The 20,889-nt window shown below is 45.8% G+C and overlaps 1 protein-coding gene across 14 annotated transcripts in view; it reads right to left on the bottom strand.

Annotated features, from left to right (window-relative positions):
• Tenm4 (teneurin transmembrane protein 4) overlaps positions 1-20,889 on the bottom strand; it is a 700,311-nt gene that overhangs the window by 557,063 nt on the left and 122,359 nt on the right. For all 14 annotated transcript variants that reach the window (XM_087558479.1, XM_087558500.1, XM_087558515.1 and 11 more), the window contains 1 exon segment: positions 5,675-5,730. The gene's annotated coding sequence lies outside the window, so the exon portion shown is untranslated.

Raw genomic sequence — 20,889 nt, 5'->3', positions numbered from 1 at the left:
ACACAGCACAGACCCATGGGGTCTGGTGGGAAGGTACAGGAAAGGGAAGGTGGTCCCTTGAGAACAATGCATCAAGATTTGCCTTCCTCCCTTCCCTCGGCCTCACCCACCAATGGCTTGGCTGTAGAGAAACTGCCAGATTCTAGAAGGAAACACCCATGAGCATGCACGCGCGCGCGCGCACACACACACACACACACACACACACCCTATGACTGCAAATTTCCACACTATTCTTCATGAACTTAGATTGCATCTCTTGATGCTACCTTGTCCTACCTGTATGTTACGAATGAGGTCTACCCTCTGGTACAACCACTGTACATTGCTTTTATTAGTGGCTCTTGATATAATCTTTCATACATGACATGGCCTCTCAGCCTTTTCCAGCTTTGCTCTGGCTACATGAAAGCAGTGTTTTAGGTTGCTTATCAAGCACTAGATCCGAGCAACAGTTTCACAGGAGTTCACAGATGCAGCCACGGCTACCAGCTGTGTCTAGGAGGAAGATTACTTAAGAAAACCAGTACATCTCAGTAGGGCAAGACATCCACCGAATGCCAGCTCTTATGTCCTTTAACCCAGATTCCTCTCCGAGTCTGTTACTGTTCAGTCGCGCAACCTGGGAAAGTGATTCAAGGTGTTCGAGCCATTGCCTTTACAACTACAGCATCTATTGTAGCTCTTGCTGCAGAAATTAAACAAAGTAATACAGTCATATGTCACCCAGGGATGTTTTGGTCAATAACAGACCACATATGCAATAGCAGTCTCCTGAGATTAACTGAGCTGATAGAACTCTTATTGCTCTGTGGTAACATCATTTCCATGGTGGAGTTCAGTGTGTTATTCGTAGGACTATAGTGATGCTAATGCAAACAATTTATTGCACTGCCAGAGGTATGAAAGGGTAGCACGCACGCTGCCTGCAGTAAGCACTACTTGGTAGTGATAGCAAGCTGCTTAAGTTCATTGATTTAGCATGTTTTCCTACATCCTTCTTTCAGAGCACACTTCTACTTACTACAAAGACTTTAGTAAATTCGCCATGTTATGTCAGCACCAGACTCACATATCTATTCCAATTACATGTTTGATAGCATTAAGAGCTGTATAGAGTGACTGAACCCTGTGCCATTTAGAAGTGTCTGCACTGTGACGGCTGCACAATGAAATCACCTCACCTCACAGTTCCCTGGGCTCATCTCATCCTCAAACAGCACACGAAAGCCCTCAGTGCCCTGCACTGTTAACACACACTCAATAACTTATTACTATACTGTTGATCAATCCATCCTGTATCCCTCAATTGCTGTAGACCCTATGCCCTGCAGGGGCTTGAACTGGAGCTGGGGCTTCTGGTTGCTACCTCAAGGAACCTCTCCAGCCAATGGAAGAAGACCGCAGAAAGCCAATGGTTAGGATGCTGCTTTATTTCTAAAAGAACCAGCACTAGTCAGGGTCACCCCCATGTGGACAAGGTATTATATGCTACAGGCTTCATTACATGTAAGTTGAGTGCTTATGACTTCTAGTCTGAATTCCCGAATCCAAACTCCAGCATTATTACAAGATTGTGCAATTTTGGCCATGTTCACCAACTTTTTAAAACTGATTTATCTCATCCTGAAAAAAGATAGAAAACACATACACATACTATATATGTCACCAGAGGATTTTGTATATATTAATAAATGTCGATTGGCCAGAGGCAGAATACACCTTGAAAGCAGGAACACTCAGGAGTGTATGCAAAGCTCACACTCAGTGGCTGTGCTCTTCCAGCCCTGGACTGTGTGTCTGGGAAAATCTGAAGGCAGATAACAGTCTACCTGGTGTGAGGCATTTGTGATGTGGAGATCATTGTAGGAATGAGAGGCTAGACCGACAGATAAAGCAGTTGACAAGAATCAGGCAGAATGCTTCAAAAAATAGGATAGACCTCCAGAAGGAAGAAAACGATGAAGATGGAAGGAAAGAGAAGTAGTCGGAGCTCTGGGAAAAGCTGGGCCTCTAGGCTCTTCTAGGTACCCTGTTTTCCTATTCTCTACCCCTACATTATGGCTAAAGGACCCTTGCTGGCTCTACTTCAGTCCCTAGAAGCAAAAACCTCCCATTCTCTCCCTCTCCCCGCCCACCTCTCTCTTTCTCTCCCCCTTCTCCTCCCCCTCCCCTGCTTCTCCCCTTCCCCTCCCCTCCCCTCCTCCTCCCCTCCCTTCCCCTGCCCTTCCCTTTCCCCCTCTCTCTGCCCCTCCCCTTCCCCTCCCCCTGCCCCTCCCCCTCCGGTCGGGACAATGAGTCCCATCTTGTTTCTTTTGTGAGGACAATGAGCCTCATCTTGTCTTGTTCCTTTTGTGGGTGTGCTGAGAGAATCAAATGTACAAGAACCTTGGAGAATAAAAAGCTCTATAAAAATGATGCGTTATCAATACTGGCATCCCCACTACCTCTGCTCCCACGGCAAGAACTAATTATAGCTATTCCGTATCTGTCCAGTGTACCTTCAGGATTATCAGCAGGCTGCCCTACAATCCGCCCTTCATTTAAAATAAATGAAGAAACTGAGGCTGAAAGAAATAGAGCCACCATCTGAATAAAGACTTCAGAGTTTCCCGATAGGGCACACAGCAGCTATCCTGTCAATTCAGACACCAGCTTTGTCCATTGTGAGCAAGATAAGAGGAGAGATCACAGCCTTGGGCGAAGTGGGCGCTGCACAGTATGCAAGAGGACGCTGTCTCCTCCTTGGAAAGATCCGTCTAAGGAATAGGCATCTTCATCTGATCCCAACACATCTCTGTCCCCTTGAGTAGGTAACATATACCAGGTTCACTTTCAAAAACCTCTATGCAAGAGCCTGTGCAAAGAGATTAAGTGGCACTGAATACAGGAACATACATACGTCACACACACACACACACACACACACACACACACACACACACACACACACACACACACACACACACACACACACACTCCACAGGGCTTCCAGCGGGGAGCCAGAGGCTTCTCTGGAGACCACAACCTGTCCAACCTGGCCCCTTTCAGAGTACTGCGGGGGATAAACTGGAGTACTGCAGACAGAACTTTACACTGCAAGGACTGATTACCTCTGCAGCAGAGCTCTGCAAATTAGAGCGCACCAGCCCAACTGAGCAGGTGAGAGGAACAAAACAACACAGACTCAGACCTGTTTACAGGAACGACATTCTTGTAGAGAGCCTGATAAGTCTGTTGCTAAGCCTGCCTTGCTTCCTGTCATCAAGCACCTGCTTCTCATGCAGGAAAGATAATCGCTCTGGGAACAGGCTCTACTCAGGAGACCTGGCAGAGTGCTTGCAGTGTAGAGCCAAGCCTGCCTTTCAACAAGCCTTCCCCTTGTCCTGTGTGGGATGAAGGGAAACCCTACCTGGCAAGGAAAGGTTTTGCCCTGCTGGCTGTCTGCAGCTGAAAGTGACCTGCAGAGAAAGAAAGATGTCCCTGGATTCCAAGCTCAGAGCAACTGCTGAACAAAGACCCCAAAGATTCTTGCTGGGACAACATGAAACATAGGGATGAGGTTCCAAAAGCATGACAGCTATCGTCTGTCAGGCCAGGTGGTCACCTACTTTGTTAGTGCTGAGTGGGACAGGTGGAGGGAAAGACGGTGGCCCTGAAGGGAGGGGCCACGGCGAAGGATAGAAGGCTGCCTGCGGCAGAGAGATCGGTACAAGAAGCAGGAGTCTGGAGTTGACTCTGAAGAAGAAGGTGAGAGAGATCTGGGTAATTCTAGCCAGGATGAGGGGACAGCTGGCCTCCGACTGTCATTGGAGAAGTGCAGAAGGCTTGTTTATAAAGAGCCATTCTGGAGTCTGGAGGGATGGCTCAATGGTAACAGTGCTTACTGCTCTTCCAGAGGACCCAAATACCTACACTGGAAGACCACAAACGCCTGTTACACCAACCCTCAGGGAATCCAAGAGGGGCTGGCATCTATATGCCTGTGGCATACACTAATACAGACACATGGATAAAAAATTAAACTAAATCTTTTTAAAGCCTATATCTGGGTCCTGCTAAAACCTTAAATCTGGAGATAGAGAAATTCCTTTGTAAGAATTGCTTTCTAAACATTGTATGTACACGTACACGTACACACACACACACACACACACACACACACACACACGTTTTCTTTCTCTCATCTCCTCTCTCTTCTCCCTCCTTCCTTCCCTTCCTTGCTCCCTCCCTCTCTCACCACCGTAATCCTCAAAGCTTGTCTCCTCAATTAAATAGGACCACCAGCCAGCCCCAGTGCACACTCAAATAGAAACATCAGGTTAGGCCTGAGGTTATTCATGCACCCTTTGAAATTCGGACTTTGAAAGAGCCCAAGAGCTTCAACTACAAGAAGTTGTCCTCCATATAAACAAACAGCCCAGCCTCTAATCCCTACAGCTCTCCATGCAGTGCCTGAGGCAAGGTTCTGCAAAGGCAGGAGCTAAGCATTTGCTTTAGTGTCCAGAAACCATTGAGTTTTAGAAAGCAGCAGCCTTCAGCAGGGTCACTGCACAACAAGGGGAAATGTCCCCACAGCCCTTGGCAGAGTCTCTCTGATATGCTAACTCTCAGCCACTTGGAGACAAGAGTCTTGTCCCTGGCATTGGTTAGGTTTTTTCCTCTTGTTACTGGCTTGCCCAGAGCTCACAACTATCTTCACTTCTAGGAAAGGAAAGCACTGCTTTCTGCCAAAAGCAAATAAACAAATAAACACACACACACACACACACACACACACACACACACACACACACGCAAAAAATATCCCTACCTGGGCATAAACCTATCTTGATTTCCATTTTCCACAGGACCATCCTTACTGCGAGGAATAGATTAAAAATGTCCATTTCAAAGAACTTCTTAGCGATTTCCATCCATGAGATAAAAACCCCCTGGAGGGAAGTTCACTGAGACCAGAAAGCCCTTGGCATTAGTCCACATCTTAAACACACATCCATGATACTTTCTTGTTTATAGGTTTACTGCCTATGTCAAATAATACTAGCCAATGGTGTTCCCTTTTACAATGTGAATCAATCGAAAAACACAACCATGAACGCCAAAGCAGGTGTTAGAAGTTTCTATGAAGCAATAACGACTGGAGGAGGTGCTTATATACTGGAGGCACCACCTACTCCATATTAACTTGTCACTCTCTGTGCCCAGCACAGAGCCTAACATTCTGATGAAAAACAGTTCAAAGGAATTAGTGATGGCAAACACATCCGGGTCCACATCTGAAAGTCACAGAAAGGGTTGTTGCAGGTTCTGAGCACAGATCCTTTGGCTCCTGGTTACACAAACACTCAGGTCTACTGAGGGGACTGAAGAGGAGTGTCATACCAGCTAGGTTCTAAAGAATCCTATCATCCTGAGGAAAGGCCTAAGACTCACACAGACCCAAGAGATCTTTACAAGCCTGTCGGCTCAGCTGTTCAAGCAGATCATGGCAATAAAACAGAAATCACAACCCATTTAATACCTAAATGCTTCAAACCAGCTCTATTTGTTTCCTTACTTGAATTGCACCAAACAGACAAGTCAGAGACTGGGATGCATGTGGCTGCAGAGGTTATGCCTTGAAGACCTAACATATGCTTTGTTTCAGACCCCATTCAGGGTCATAACTTACCTATTGCCCAAGTGTCCGAGAAATCACTAGCCCTCTCTCAGCCTCAGACTGTCCATCTGCAAAACAAGAAGACAATCACAATGAACCCCGAGTGTTCTCTGTGTTCACAGGCATCACAACTTTGACACCTAATATGGCCTGCCTCCTACTTGCCAGCCCATAGAACACAGGATACTCCTGGTGGCCAGGGGTCACCAGGGAACTAGTCACAAAATGAAGTGCAAGCACAAAACAAAACAAAACCCAACACAACAACTTGTTGGTTCTGTGTCAAACACAGACACCAGCAGTACTTCTAGCTACGTATGGAAAATTCAGTCTTCTAGTCATCTGGGTACACACTTTCGATTTTCATTGATGTTAACTTTTATTGTTAGGGCCACTAAAAGAAAGAGTAAAAAGTGAACTGCCATGACTCTCACACGCTCTCATTTAAAAAAATATTTAAGGGGGCTGGAGAGATGACTTAGTAGTTAAGAGTACTGACTGCTCCTACAGAGGTACTGAGTTCAATTCCCAGCAACTACATGGTGTCTCACAACCATGTTTAATGGGATCTGATGCCCTTTTTTTGTGTGTCTGAAGAGAGCTACAGTGTACTCATAAATAAAATATAAAATAAATAAATCTTTTTAAAAGTCTAATTTTTAATTTTATTGATGTGTAGTTATGTGTGTCATTTATATGAGTGAATAGTGCCTGCGTGCGTGTGTGTGTGTGTGTGTGTGTGTGTGTGTGTGTGTGTGCGTGACGTGCCCTTGGAGGTTAGAAGCAGCCATCAGGTTCCTTGGAGAGGGACTTACAGGTGATTGTACGATACACAACACAGGTACTGATTACTGAAACAGGGTCCTCTAAGAGAGGATGAGGAGAACTTCTAATGGCTGAGCCATCTCTCTAGTCCCATTTGAGCATCATTCTTACAACCATTTCTCTCCCAGGCATATATATATATATATATATATATATGTATGTATGTATGTATATATATATGTGTGTGTGTGTATGTATATATATGTATATGTATATATATGTATATATATGTATGTATATATATGTATATGTATATGTATATAATTTACCATCTTTCAGAGCAGGACAATGGTACATAAAATCTAATGGACCCATTGGATCACAGGCCTCCCTTTCTTGTCCCTCACACTATGACCAGGATTACTGCCCTTCTTGTATTGTCTCTTTTTCATCTGTCACTTTCTCCAAGCACTTTGTAGGTCTGTGCTCTGGTTTCTGGCAGTAGCATCGTCTGCACTTGGTCCAGTGGAGTGCAGAGGGGGCAACTTCAACCAGTGGACTTACCCCAGCCTTTGGTTGACTACCTCGTCTAGAAAATAAGGAGAGGATAGCAGCCACTCCCAGATACCCCTTTGCATTAGAAACAAGAGTCCAAGGGAAAGAGAAGGAAACCCAGCAGCTACCTGAGACCTTCCAGTGACAGCTGTTGAGGTGATACGATCTACAGATGTTCTCTCAGGTCCTCATAACTATGGGAAATTTTCACAGCCATAAGACTAGTTCAGCCTGGCTGGTGATCTCTGCTAAGCCCACTGCAGTCACTGGATGCCACCGCACAAGTTAGCCACATCAGTGTGTCACTTATACCATTACAAACTTACTTCTTCTCTTTTTTTTTCTTTACTTCATATCCAAAGATTGTGTGACTTTACATTTTAGGTATTTATTTTATGTACTTGTAGAGGGGGTGGGAGTACATTCGGGAACGAAGCTCAAGACATCGATTTAGGGACAGGTGACTTTACCTACTGAGCCGTCTCCCTGGCTCTTAACTTCATTTTTAAAGGAGTTTTAAAAGGAGCATCTGCAGCTCTTTCTTTCTTGTCCTTCTCTCCGTGGTCCAATAAAAAGCAACCTGGTGATGAAGATGAAGTCCATAATCCAAAAGGGTTGCTAACAATGGAAAGAGTTCATCATGGAGTCATTCTACGCCTCCAGGTGTTGTCTGTGTATCGTATCTGCCCCTATCTCATTAGAATATGGAACTTTTGAAGTCTAAAATGCTCATCTGTCTACCATGCCACCTCTTAGCAGTTTCTTTAACTATACTTGGGGGATGCTGGCCTTTGCTCCCTGGCTATTCTATTCTGCAGCCTCAGAACTTAGTGATATCACATTTCAAAGGTAAAACAGCAAGAGCACTTTACCCTTTGTTATATGTTACAGAGGTTCCCCAAGGTCACACAGATCGCAACTGAAGGAGCCAGGACTTGCCATCTCCAACCCAGTGCTCTGTGGATAGAGTCACTCCCTCTCCTGCAACCTGTTCTCAGAGCTCCAATCTATAACTCCTTGGCATCTGGCCACTAATTAAGTTCTATTTGCAAATCAAGGCAGGTTTGGAGCCCATTCTGTAACACCATCAGAGTTTCCACAAAGTGACGAGATCCTATCAATAGCGATTTAAGTTCCCAAAAAGGGCACTTTAGTTAGAAGCGTCCAGGTTTCAGAAAATGTGACTGAAAGTGATTCTTTATTCAAAGATCCAAGATAGTAACCAAGGGAATAGAAAGGGTCGGTCACATAATACTAGGACTCTACTGTCTTGGGAAATGAGGACGAAACTGCAGCCACTAAGAGGCTATGCTGGACTCTGGCCAATGCGGCTGTGGCGTGGCCTTGTTAGAACTCTAAGTTCCCACTTCCTGTCATTCGTTAAAATTAATTGCTGTAAATTTTTTATGAGGCGAGAGTAAATAGGTGAAATAGCCTATAGAAATGGCTCAGCCTGCCTCAGTGCAGAGCCTCACTTCCTCAGGATGACATGGCTTGATTACGCCCTCCCAATCCAGCAACCCCTCTCTCTGGAATCATTTGCCCACCAATCTGCATCGGAATTAGCCAATTATTTCAGTCATCGGCATTACGATTATTGCACCCACAGCTTACTCTCTCTTTTAAGGTACCAGAATACACGAAATATTTTTAAAATGTACCACCACCCTGGCGGTATGATTTGGATGCAGGCCCCTTCTTTGAGCCTTCCTATGAGGGTAGAGAGAAACAAATGTAGACATGCCATGTATTCCGATGGTTTGCAATGCAGGGCTGCAATCATGGACGCTGATTTTAATGCCTTTTTAACATATTAAGACAGCATTCTCAGTAATGTTTATGTACGAAGATAATTAATCCCCCACTGATGGATGTATACACTTTTTCACTAATTAATATTTCAAACATATTTCTCACGTGGCAGTTTGATTATGTACTTAAGCTACATTGCCGAGCAGTTTGAAAATGTGGAAGCGCCTCCCACAAAGGAACCCACCGTCTTTCATCTCCGTCAGCGCTCCATGAGCACCCATGACAGCTCCCCGTGCTCTGCTCAATAGTAAACACCAGGGACCTGGTTTATCTCGGTCACTGCGGTAGGCACATGTCATGGTATTTTAATCTTTGTATCTTCAATGTAAACATGTTTCTCTATGTGCCTCAGCAATAAACGTCTTTAAGGGACCAACGTGTTCTCTGCCCTTTACTCATTTCTAAGTAGGTGCTAGACTTTCTGCATTGGTACTAAAGGATTTGCCGTTTGTCTTTTCCTTCAATAGTACTATTGCAGCTGCTGCTGTTGTTAGCTTTCCTCCATCTTGTTCAGTCCCAGCACTGGCTCCTGATGGTTTCCACCAGAGTCCCAGCCGCTGTTTTGACACCACTGTACATGTCACACTGGCCCTGGACAATTATTCACCACTGCATATCAAGTCTACCTTCTAATATAACTTAAGTCTGCTCATTTTCTCCCTCCCAAAGAGTTGGAGAATTCCACCAAGCCACCATTGTCTCTCACGTGGACTTTTGCAGGACCCTCCAACCCACTATGCTCATATAGACTTTGGCAATTCTCTTTCCACAAGTTTGGGGAATATTTGTGTGTGTGTGTGTGTGTGTGTGTGTGTGTGTGTGTGTGTGTGTGTGTGAATGAGTACCCCCAAAACTTCTTGTTCTATTGAAATTAAAATCTGAAGCCCATGGGGGCATACCAGAGCCTGTCAAGTTTCTTTCTAGAAGCTGGAAACAACACTGCTGGGTGTCCTATCTGTCTGTCTGTCTGTCTGTCTGTCTGTCTGTCTTCTGTCTCTCTGTCATCCCCCTAGCACTATAGGTCTGTACCACCGTACTTGGTTCTTCCAGATTTTATCCTTCATCGATAAAGATGAGGGAGGAAATGGGTTTGTATCAAATGCTAGGCTCTGACTTACAGAAACCATGAGGGACTGTCACGTCTTTTCTCACACATACAATTCATAGCTTTGGCCTTGGGAACCAGACTCCCAGAACTGGAGGTACCAGGAAGGCTGGATCTGCATCACAAGCTCTTAGGCAGCTTCAGTGTCTCTCTACTCTCTGTGCCCACATTCAATAAATGTTTCTTCAATGGACTTAATTTTAAGTCAAATGATATAGTAATTACAGCAAATTTACCCTCTTCCCTCCCATATTCAAAAATAAATTTGCATGACTGGAATTATTGATTTGATGAGTTTTTCTTTCTATAGAGCAAGACACATATTTATGAACATTTGCTCTGAGGTTATTTTTCCGAGTTAAATTGGGAGAAGCAGATATAGCGAAGAGAGGCTCAGCTCTCCTCTGGCTGCATCCCCACATCACTACTCTGCTCCTCTAGCCTACCTCGTCCTCAGTTCAACGTCTAGTCACCAAAATCACTGAAACTCAACTCATTTCACACCCACTCTCCTACAGAGCCCCAGAGATGGAAATAAAAAAGTCAGGTGGGGAATTAATTAACTTGGCAGACTGAGAACTACCTGGGATATGGGCCTCTGAGCACACCTGTGGGGAAAAGCCATCTTAATTGAGGGCCTGTCCATTCCCTGGATGTGGCCTTCTGGACTGGATAAGACAGAGAAAGCAAGCTGAGTTTCAGCTTGCCTTCACTATTTTCTGAGAGTATGGGTATGATATGACTGGTTGTTTTAAACTCACACTGCCTTTAGGTCTTTGCTATAGTGGAGCGTACCATGGACTATGAGCTGAAAGGAACCCCTCTTCCCTTAAGTTCCTTTTCATCACCGCAACAGGAAAAGAAATGCTAGCAGGTGTGGTGCCATTTTTTTAGCTCAGTTTAGAATCATCTCAGGTTAGTCTCTTCCAGTTGCCAGGAACGTGTTGATAACTTGCTTTAGCCCTCGAAAGCCACTTACATATGGAAGTGGAAGGTCAGTAAATCAGAATTTTCTGAGCCCTGAAAATGTTACCAAGAAAGATCAAAGTGTGTCTGATGCCCTGGTCAAAGTCAAGTTCCCACGGAGAAACTAAGACCAAGATACTACCAGTAGTTTGGATTCTGTTTGTCCCCATCCCATCTCCAAACACTCTAGCCATTGTTTCAATACCCTCTTTGTTGAGCCACCTCTCACACTCCTAAATGTTCTCTTCTGCATCTCAATATCCCAGGAAGAGTAGTGGGGACCACGGATGGTGCTCCTTAGTCCTTAGTGAGAGCCCTGGATTGACCCCTGCCTCTGATTTATCCCCAAGCTTGTTGACCGTAGACAACATTTGTGATCTCCTATAAGCCTCCATGTTTTCACCTGAAATGGATAGACACTAAGAGAGCTGAACCTCAGGGTTGCTTTGGTCTTTGTATGCCTCACATCTAACAAAGTTGTGACAAAGGGATATTGAAACACTGACACATCTTACAAAGTTGGTAAACATCATTATGATTGCAGTCTGGTAGCCTGAGTTGCCAACAATATAGTTCACCTTCCTTCCCTGGTGTCTCTCTCCTTGGGATCTTTGATTTCCTGCCACCATATTTGCAGGGCAGTACTGTTCCTTTTCTCCCAGTTCCCACCTGCCTGAAATTTCCCAAAGCTCCATGCACTGCTTGCCAGCGATCTGCCTTTCGTGGCTTCAGGCACCAGGTAAAAGCTCTGGCTTTCCTTGTTTAGGCCTGCCTATGATACTAAAGGCAAATTGGTCTAGATGCATGGTCAGAGCAGCCCAAGTGGGCCATGCACTGTCCTAAACGCTCTATAAGTATCATTCCATTTAATCCTCGTTTACAATTTTGTGAGTTAGGTGCTGCTATTTCCTCATTCTACAGATGAAACAAGAATACCAAAAGACCCACAAAATTGCCTAAAAGCGTAAAATGAATAATAGAGCCATGGTTTGGTTTGTGTTTATTAGCTTGTTTCAGACAGAGTCAAGTCTATAGCCTGAGAACATGGGGTCTTCCTCCTGCAGCCTCCCGAATGTTGAGACTGAAGGAGTATGCAACCGCATCCTTCTAGGAGCAGGATGTGGAACCCAGGCAAACCAGCATTAGAATGCCAATCCAGATGATGGGGTGATTGTCATAGGTTTAGGCTGGGTGTCGGGAACTCACTGAGTTCTCAGAAGCCTTCCAGTTCCAGTGAGAAGCAAGGATGTGAAGGGGGGAATCACTGCTGGGTCCCAGAGCTGTCCTGTGCCAATTTGTGGGGACTAGGAATGGAATGGAAGGTGGATGGCCCTAGTCACCCCTCTAACTGTGCGGAAGATAGAGCACCTGAACCTACCCACCTACCAGGAGGACTGAGACATTCTCTGGGGCCCCTTTATATCAGAGTGGATGCCAGACCTGAGTGGTTACATCCCTGGTGACTCAGTATAGTAAGGCTGAAGAAGGCATAAACAGCCTTCTGGAAGCTTCCATAGCCCTTTACTCAGGAGGCTCCAGGGACCTCAAGGCTCAGGCATGATATGTAAGCTCCGAGTATCCACTCTTTAGATGTAGATGCTTTGAGAAAACTCTAAGCTAAGCCTTGTCACCAGATATTTGAGTGAGGAGGTCTCTCTGAGGAAGACGGGCTGTGATTTCCCTTGTCATCATTACAGGGGCTTGGATTTTCACCCCCTGGACTTCTGTTGTTCATTAGGATATCAAAACATGCTCACTTGAGCTTTCTCCTGGGCATTATAGAATCAAAGGTCCTGTCCTTTCTCACTCCTTCTCACTTAGATTTCATCTTGTGTGTGTGGTCAGAGTGATGGAAGCAATTTGGGATGAAAAAATGATACTGTAGACACAAGGTCTCAACCCTCAACACCAAAAAACTCCCCATGGCCTGGCAGGGGCAGTAATGAAACCCTAGAACATTAACCAGCTTTCCGGGGACTAGCAAGGTCTTCCAGCCAGCTGCCCCAGATGCAGGCACTCCCATTGGGATGCTCTGAATCACATTGCTTTCAGGAGTAGTTTGCTACAGAAATAATGGCTTTTATTATTTATCTAAAAACATGAGTGATCTACTAATCATTCAAGATGTTGTAGGATGCCTCCTATCTTTTCAACCAGATCCACAGAACAATAGGGGAGAGCCTTTCTAACGTTAACAGCTCAAACAAGTGAGCCTTGCTTGGACGGGCAACTTCTCCACCCAGCAATTTCATGCTCACCCTTCCATTTGACACAGTTGCCAGCCCCCATCTCTGGACTGCACACAGGAAGGAACTGGTGACTGGGGAAAACGTGGGCCCGATCAGCGTCCAAATCACAACTTTAAAAAAGTTACTTATTTTTGAGATTTTATTACAGGTATACAACGAAATATGATGATAATTATCCCCTAATTTCCCCTCCAGCTCTCCCCATACAACACTTTCAACATATCTCTTCCACTTCTCTGTCTCTATCTGTGTTTGTCTCTGTCTCAGTCTCTCAGTCTCTCTCTTTTTCCTGTCTGTCTGTCTGTCTCTCTCATAACCCATTAATTTCCAGTAGTATGACCATATGTCCATGGATATGTGGCCATCCACTGTAGTGTAGGAGATGTCTCAATGGTTACATCCTCAAAGGGAGTGATTCTCCATTCCCCAGCACTTGTCAGCTGCTAACAGCTCTTCAGTAAGAGCGTAGGCCCTGGCGCTCATTTATCCTATCGACAGGTCAAACCCCAGATTTGAAAAGCTGCCATGTGTCACTGAAAATGTTACTTAGTACCTCCCAGCCTTATCTTCTATCTATCTTGATAGATGGCTCAGCGGTTAAGAGCACTGACTGCTCTTCCAGAGGTCCTGAGTTCAATTCCCAGCAACCACATGGTGACTCACAGACATCTGTAATGAGATCTGATGCCCTCTTCTGGTGTGTCTGAAGACAGCTATAATGTAGTCATATAAGTAACATAAATAAATCTTTAAAAAGAAACTTTTAAAAAAAGTAGGTCTCCTTATCACAATGTCCATGTAGATTATGGGAATTATACAGGACTGCCATCTCTCCAGTTCCACTTTGACCTTTCAGATGCTCATATTAGACCATAAAACATTTGTCTGGAACAAAAAAATGGAAGAAGGGAGTCTTGTGCTCAATAGTGGAACACAGTGAAGGCTCTGTTCTAATGAATGGGAAAGGGAAGCTGGGAATAATCTTTGCCACCAGAAGGTCCAGCCAGGAGGTGTGGAATGAGGACCCATGCTGATGCAGACAGGCAGAGCCTCTAAGACAGCAGCAAACACATGGACTAGGAAAGATGAGGTTCAGGACTCCGACTGTACCAGTGAGCATACAGCCAAGGGTTTTGTCTTTTAAAGATTTATTTATTTATTTATTTATTTATTTATTTATTTATTTATTTATTGTATATGAGTACTCTATCTTCATGTACGCCTACTTGCATACCTGAAGAGGGCATCATATTACAGTTACAGATGATTGTGAGCCACCATGTAGTTTCTGGGAATTGAACTTAGGACCTCTGGAAGAGCAGCCACTGTTCTTAACTTCTGAGCCATCTCTCCAGCCCAGTCAAGGGGTTTTAAGCTAGAGGCACAGAACCTAGTTTGATTTTGAGACAGGTCCAGAGACACAGCTGCTCCAGGTGAGGGCTCCTAGCCTAGCCCTTGCTCAGCTGTTCACAGAAGTAACTGTTACTAAGTACCCACCATGTGCCTGGTAAGGTGAATTATTACATTAACTTTATATTGATCATTGAGCTTCAACTTTAAGGGACCCAACAAGCTAGAACCCTCATCATTTCTTCTTTTAACTTAAGAAACTAAAGCTTGGAGAATCTACAGGGCTGACCATGGGCCACAAAGACAATCCTGAAAATTGATTATGTGGATTTTATCCAACGGTGCCATTGTGTGACACAATCTGAAGGACTAGAGACACAAGTGGTACTCCCTCCCAACAGGCAAAAAAACAGACTCAGCATCACCACTGCCAAATTTATTATGGACTCCAAATTTCATCCCCGAAGTGGGAAACACACCAGAGGTGCCTCTTTGTAATGGGATTCCCTGAGAATCCTGGGACTCAACCACTGCCAGAGAACACCTGAGACCATGGACAGCTCACAGTACATCTGATGCTTTTACTTCATATTTACAATAACCATCACAGCAAACCCCTAAAGTAGGTTTTACTCCCCTAGTTTAACAGTTGCTATGGAAGCATGGGAGGGTTTTCTCAACTGCAGAGTAATTAGCCCGAAAGAGAAACAATTGTCTTGATGCTAGGAACCACCTATTACCCAACTCCACATGCCAGCAGTTCACACCTCACAGTCTCACCAGGGAGCCTGCCTTGGTTGTTCCCCATGTCAGCAAGTGGAGTACCTAGGTCACACCGGCTCCTTGATTTCTATTTCTATCCAATAGCTATTTATCCTTTAGCCTGTCTGGGTCTGCCTTCTCAGGCTCTCTCAGCTTCTGCCTGCATTTGTGACCCTCCTGAAGCCACAGCCATCTCTCACCTCAACTTCTGGTGTGGTCTCATCATAAGTTCTACTGTGCCTTGTGCTCTTAGAACAGACTGCCCCTGCCAGCTCAGCCTGGCCCCTGTCAGCAGCTCTGTTTCCTCTCGTGTGCATGTGCATGTGTGTGCGTGCATGCATGCGTGCGTGCATACGTGTGTATGTTCATGTGGCAGACAGAGGTCAACCCCATCACCTTACCATCCTTTCTTTCCTCCTACATCCTGTCCTTTGCAGCTCTGGACTCTAGTCCTCCCTGTGCCCTTTCCTATAAAACAAAAACAAACATCCAAACTCTCTGGATCTGTGACGCCCTCATGAGGACCTTGCAGAAGAACAGGGGTGAGGAGGATATCAGCTGTGAGGGATGAAACCAAGATATTTGAGCACTAGATGCTGACTATCTCAAAAGACCTGTTGGGGCCCAGAGCCTCCGCCTTCCTATTCCCTCGGAGCCCATAACAGTCTGACAGCGTCAGACTCCCTTAGACTGTAGACCAGAAGGCACCGGTCTGATGAAATTGAATGCCATCTGAGCTGCATGGGGCCCAAGGGAGCGCCTCTGCAGCTGCCTCAAGTGGGGAAGCAGATGGGGCTGGGTGTGTGTGTTTGGGGGGGGGTTGATGAGTGGGCACCTGGGTTTGGTGGAACCTTGGGTCCTACAGTGACACAGCAAGGTCTTACCTCTGGAGTTCCACAAACCCCTTTGGCATTTCCTTGAAACATGTAGACCCTCTTCCCAGCAAAGAAAGAAAAAAAAAACTTTTAAATGTATAAAATAAAAACCAATCGGATTACAAAGGAAACCAATTATACTGAAATAGTTATCAAAATGTTAAAATGAGAAATTTGTGATTGTTATATTTTTATTTCTTTTCTAAGTCATAACAAGATCTAACAGCTTGTCTAATAACTATCATAACCTTGAGGTAGTGATGAGTGCAAATGATATTTTGAGGCATCTCCAATAACTATAATGGGATACAAAAATATCTGATTCTTCCTGGTAACAAAGTCCCAGAAACTGCTAATGCTATTGTGGTTTATTGCCTATATTCGCAATGGGAGAAAATGCTAACTTTCAGTTATTTTCTTCCCGGTCATACACTCACATTAAGAAGCTCTGATTTAGGGCAGTAACCTCACTTTATAGTGGAAGAAACTGAGCTCCCAAGGGAGGGCCGGGTCTCTGCACGGGATTACACAGCAAGGATGACTTACTAGACCTTAGCATGGATGACTTACTAGACCACACTCTGCAGAGCCATGGCCCAGTGAGACTCTCTGAACCCACGGCACTGGACAGTCACTAGTTTCTTTCACTTGGTTCCTGGAGGTGAGAAAGGGCAATAGACACTTCCTCCTTGGCAGGCTGCAGCGAGGTCAGAGTGAGGGAATGCATAGGAATGGGGACCTGGATGGCTGGAAAGGTTTCCAAAGTGAGTATAGACTCTCCTTTCTCCATAATGGGGTCAAAACCCATAAACCTGTTATAAGTTAAAAATGCTACTGGGTCAAAAATGCACTTAAGGGGTTGGGAAAGTGGCCGCATTGGTAAAGTGCCAGGTGTGAGATAAAAAGACCTGAGGCTCTGATCCTCGGTATCCACATAAAGACACAGTGGTGTGCATCTGTAAGCCTAGCACTTGGGGGAAGGAGAGGCAGAGACAGACAGATCCCTGGAGTTCACTGTGTGGCCAGCCAAATCAATGAGCTCTGGGCTCAGTGAAGAGCCTGCCTTGAAAAACAAAGTGGAGAGCAAACGAGGAAGATACCTGAAGTTCACACACACACACACACACACACACACACACACACACACGAATATGCTTACATATGTGCATAGACCCATGCAAACACACATGTACCACATGTACATGCACACACACAAATGCACTTAGTACACCTGTCCCCACTGACCACTCTAGCCTAGAAACAATGCACTGTGGAGCTTTGGTTGTTTTCCCCCTTTAACTGTGTGACTGACAGCTCCTTGCTTCACTGCCCAGCACTATGGGAAGGTATCATGGATTATCCCTAGCCTGTCCAGAAATGAATCCTCAGTATTCCAAGAATGTTTGCCGCTGATGGTGTCACTCTTGTGCTATCCCCACATTCTTATTTTGAATGACTGTAAGCTGGGGACTGTGTATCAGTAATATGCAGTTATGCTATCTCGAGAAACCAAGTCACATGCAGGTGTAGGGAGGCAAGCTCACTTTCCAATATAGAGGGAGAGGGGGAAAGGGAGAGGGAGAGGGAGGGGAAGGGAGGGGGAGGGGTGGAGACTAGCAAAGGAAACTTCACAACCCTGTGAAAGGGGATACGGGTTAGTTTCTGTCACCTTGACAGAAGCTGGAGTCATCTAGGAAGAGGCACCTCAATAAAGAAAATATCTCCATCAGATTGACCTGTGTAGGCAAGTCTGTAGGACATCGTCTTGATTAGTGATTGAAGTGAAGCGGGAGGGCCCAGTTCACTGTGCCACCCCCGAGCAGGTGGCCCTGGGTGGAACATTATGATGTCAAAGAAGTGACTGAAAGCTGAGCGAGCTATGGGGAGCAAGGCAACAATCAGCCTCTTCCCACAGTCCCTGCTTCAGCTCCTGCCACCAAGTTTCTGCCCTGCATGTGAGTCAGCCCTGATTTTTCAATGACAGACCATTATCAGGATGCTGAAGCCAAGTAAACCCTTTTCTACCCGAGTTGCATTTGGTGTAGAGTTTATCATGGCAAACTTAGACAAAGGGGCAGCTGCCATTTGTCACGGTGTCGAATGGTGGGGATGCCACATGGGAAGCCTGCCGTGGGCAAATGGGGCTTTCTAGGAGATGGTGGGAACAGATTTTTTTGATAGGATATTGGTTACTGTTTGGTTTATGCTTAAGATAGAATGAGCAACCAAAACCTTGTCTGTTTACTATCTCAGATGTACAGAAATATGAGTTCTACCATCTGAGGTAGGAGAAAGTTAAAAAAAAGAAAAAGGCCAGTGTTTCCCAGGCAGGTTGGTTCAATGTTCCTTGCCCCATCCTGGCCTTTAGGGTCAGATGGGGCCTGTGAAGAGTGTGGGTGTTCTCACTAGGACAACTGTGGACATCGATTTTATAGCAGTTCTTTAGTCCTAGCAGCTGGGAAGCTCCCCTGTTTTATTAATAACCCTGGATCGTGCTCACAGCACATCAAGGTAAACAGAGACATTTCCAGGGCGTGCAATGCAGGCAGCTCTTCGAGGTGAAGAAGCAGGCTTCCAAATATAAATAGAAGATAAGATAAATAGACTAGGAGCCAAGCTGGCTTCACATGGCTTGCAGGCTGTGAGCAGCGCACTGTGCGTCGAGGATGGGGGAACTGGAGAGATGCTCATGTGGAGGATGGGGAGACACCCAGAAAAAAGAAAACGCTTGCTGGGGTCTCGTTGATCATTTGAGATTCGTGAGTTCTCACAGCATCGGTTTCCTTATCTGGGAACTCTTAGAGTGACGGTGACTCTGTTTTGTTTGTTTGAAGGTGTTCTACTCTTTCTCACCCACTGTCCTTGCCTTGCGGAACTGTCTCAGACTTGACCTGAAAGATCCTTCTGAGTCAGGCAGTGAGAGCCTGGTCCTCACTGCTCCGTGCAGAAGCAAATAGAAAGCTTCTGGGGACCACAGTCCCTGTGTCCCCATCAACTGCAGCACACACCCAGCGGGGTGATCACCGTCGGTTCTCTTGTCTGCCCTGCAGTCACCCTGGGAGTCTTAAGAAAGGGCTCTGCCTCATTCACCAACCCTTACCCAGTGCCCAGCTCTGGCCTGCACACAGGGCTGCTCTGTAAACCCCTCTGGTGAGGAACTCAGCCGGTCAATTCCCACCCGAGGCGGAGTAAAGAAGCTGCAAATAAACGCTGTGTTAGGAAAGAGCACAGCAACTCCGCCTTGATATCAAGCTAACATGCACAACTGGGCCCAAGTCTGAGCTCTAAGAAAGACTTTGGTTTCGAACTTCAAAGACCAGCCAGAACTCTGGTGAGCGAGATACACGGTTTCTTTGAAAGTCGCTCTCATGAACAAATGAAGGAGAGAAGCTAAGTCGTGGCTGAAGATCTGAGAAGTGCCAGCTTCCACCTGGGTACCTCACACACTGCCTCTCCACGAGCTTTGAAGAACGTGGGATACACCGGCCTTATGGGAATTGAAAGAGCATAGGGTAAGGACCACAGAGAAGAAGGCAGGCTGGAAGTCGGGGCACCTGTCTGCAGGGCTTCCTTCTCACTGAGCCTCACAGCTTATCCTAGGCAAGGAGAGGCAGGAGTGGGCTTTGAATAAATCATTTCCCCACGTGCAACCTCCAGGGCAGATACTGCCTGAGAGCCTGCACAATAGGAACCACTCTGGTTGCTCACTCTGGTTGCTCTGTGCAGGCAGGGCATTGGGAACTAGTGGGCCCAGACCCTGCATCTCACAATGACTAGTACACTGAATTCTCGTACTTCCTAAGTGGATTAGGCGACAGCTAAGAGTCAGAGACACCCAAGTCCTGAGTCCAACCAAACCCTCTGATTCGGCTTCCCTGCTCAGGCTGACAGGTCTCCAGTGGTCTCGGGACACAGGCCAGCCGTCCAGTAGTGTGCCCAACATGTTAAATGCTGGTTTCCTGGGCTCTCTGCCACTCTCATCTCAGAGCTCTTGGGGCCTGAGAATGAGAGACAAGTAACAGAAAGATGAACGGAGAAGGACAGATACAACGGATGCGCTATTTATTTCCTGGGACCTTGGTTCTATTGTACCTTGTTAATCCTACGCCGTGGGTTGAATTGATGCTTTACAAGCCCACAATATATAGTTTTATGAGCCCATAAAAATCTTCGGAGTGGAATCAAATTCACCTGCTGCTTTCTGGTTTGAGGACTACATCCCCTGAAGCTTATCTTCTGTGCTCTCTGGCCAAATCCCCTCCAGTGAGCCCCGTAGTCTTCATGCAAATCACACACACATGCACACACCGCTGCCCATGCTTGCCTCTTCACCTTTGCTCATGAGGACAGTTTCTCTCCTGGAATAAGCCAAATGCATCCATGTCTCCCTCACCCTTGCCCACATGTAGGCAGCATCCCTGACATTTATGCTCCTGTTCCCTTGTCCCTCCTCAGAGTGCCCCAGTACTTTGAGAAGTGGCTTCTTGTCTTTTTATTCTGTTTCATTAGCTACAGAGTGTCTCTACGCTCTCACAAGAAGAGCACCCATGAGGCAGGGCATGTACAAGCTCTCAGCTCCTTCCCTCAGGTCAGAATTTTCCCCCGTCCTTAACCATAATTAGCACTCTTTTCCCCTAGGGTTTCCTTGACTCAGCAAATTGGCCTCCATCTCTCCCATTGATGACCCCCTGTACCCTCCCCCTGAATCATTTTTCAGAGGACATATGACTTCCAGTCATGCACAACAGTATTGTATGTGGTTGGTCCTCAACACTTTGAGTGCATGAA

Source organism: Rattus norvegicus, chromosome 1 (assembly GCF_021556685.1).
Source record: "Rattus norvegicus strain SHRSP/BbbUtx chromosome 1, alternate assembly SHRSP_T2T, whole genome shotgun sequence".
Classification (NCBI taxonomy): domain Eukaryota; kingdom Metazoa; phylum Chordata; class Mammalia; order Rodentia; family Muridae; genus Rattus; species Rattus norvegicus.
This window is presented reverse-complemented; position numbering and strand designations above follow the sequence as displayed.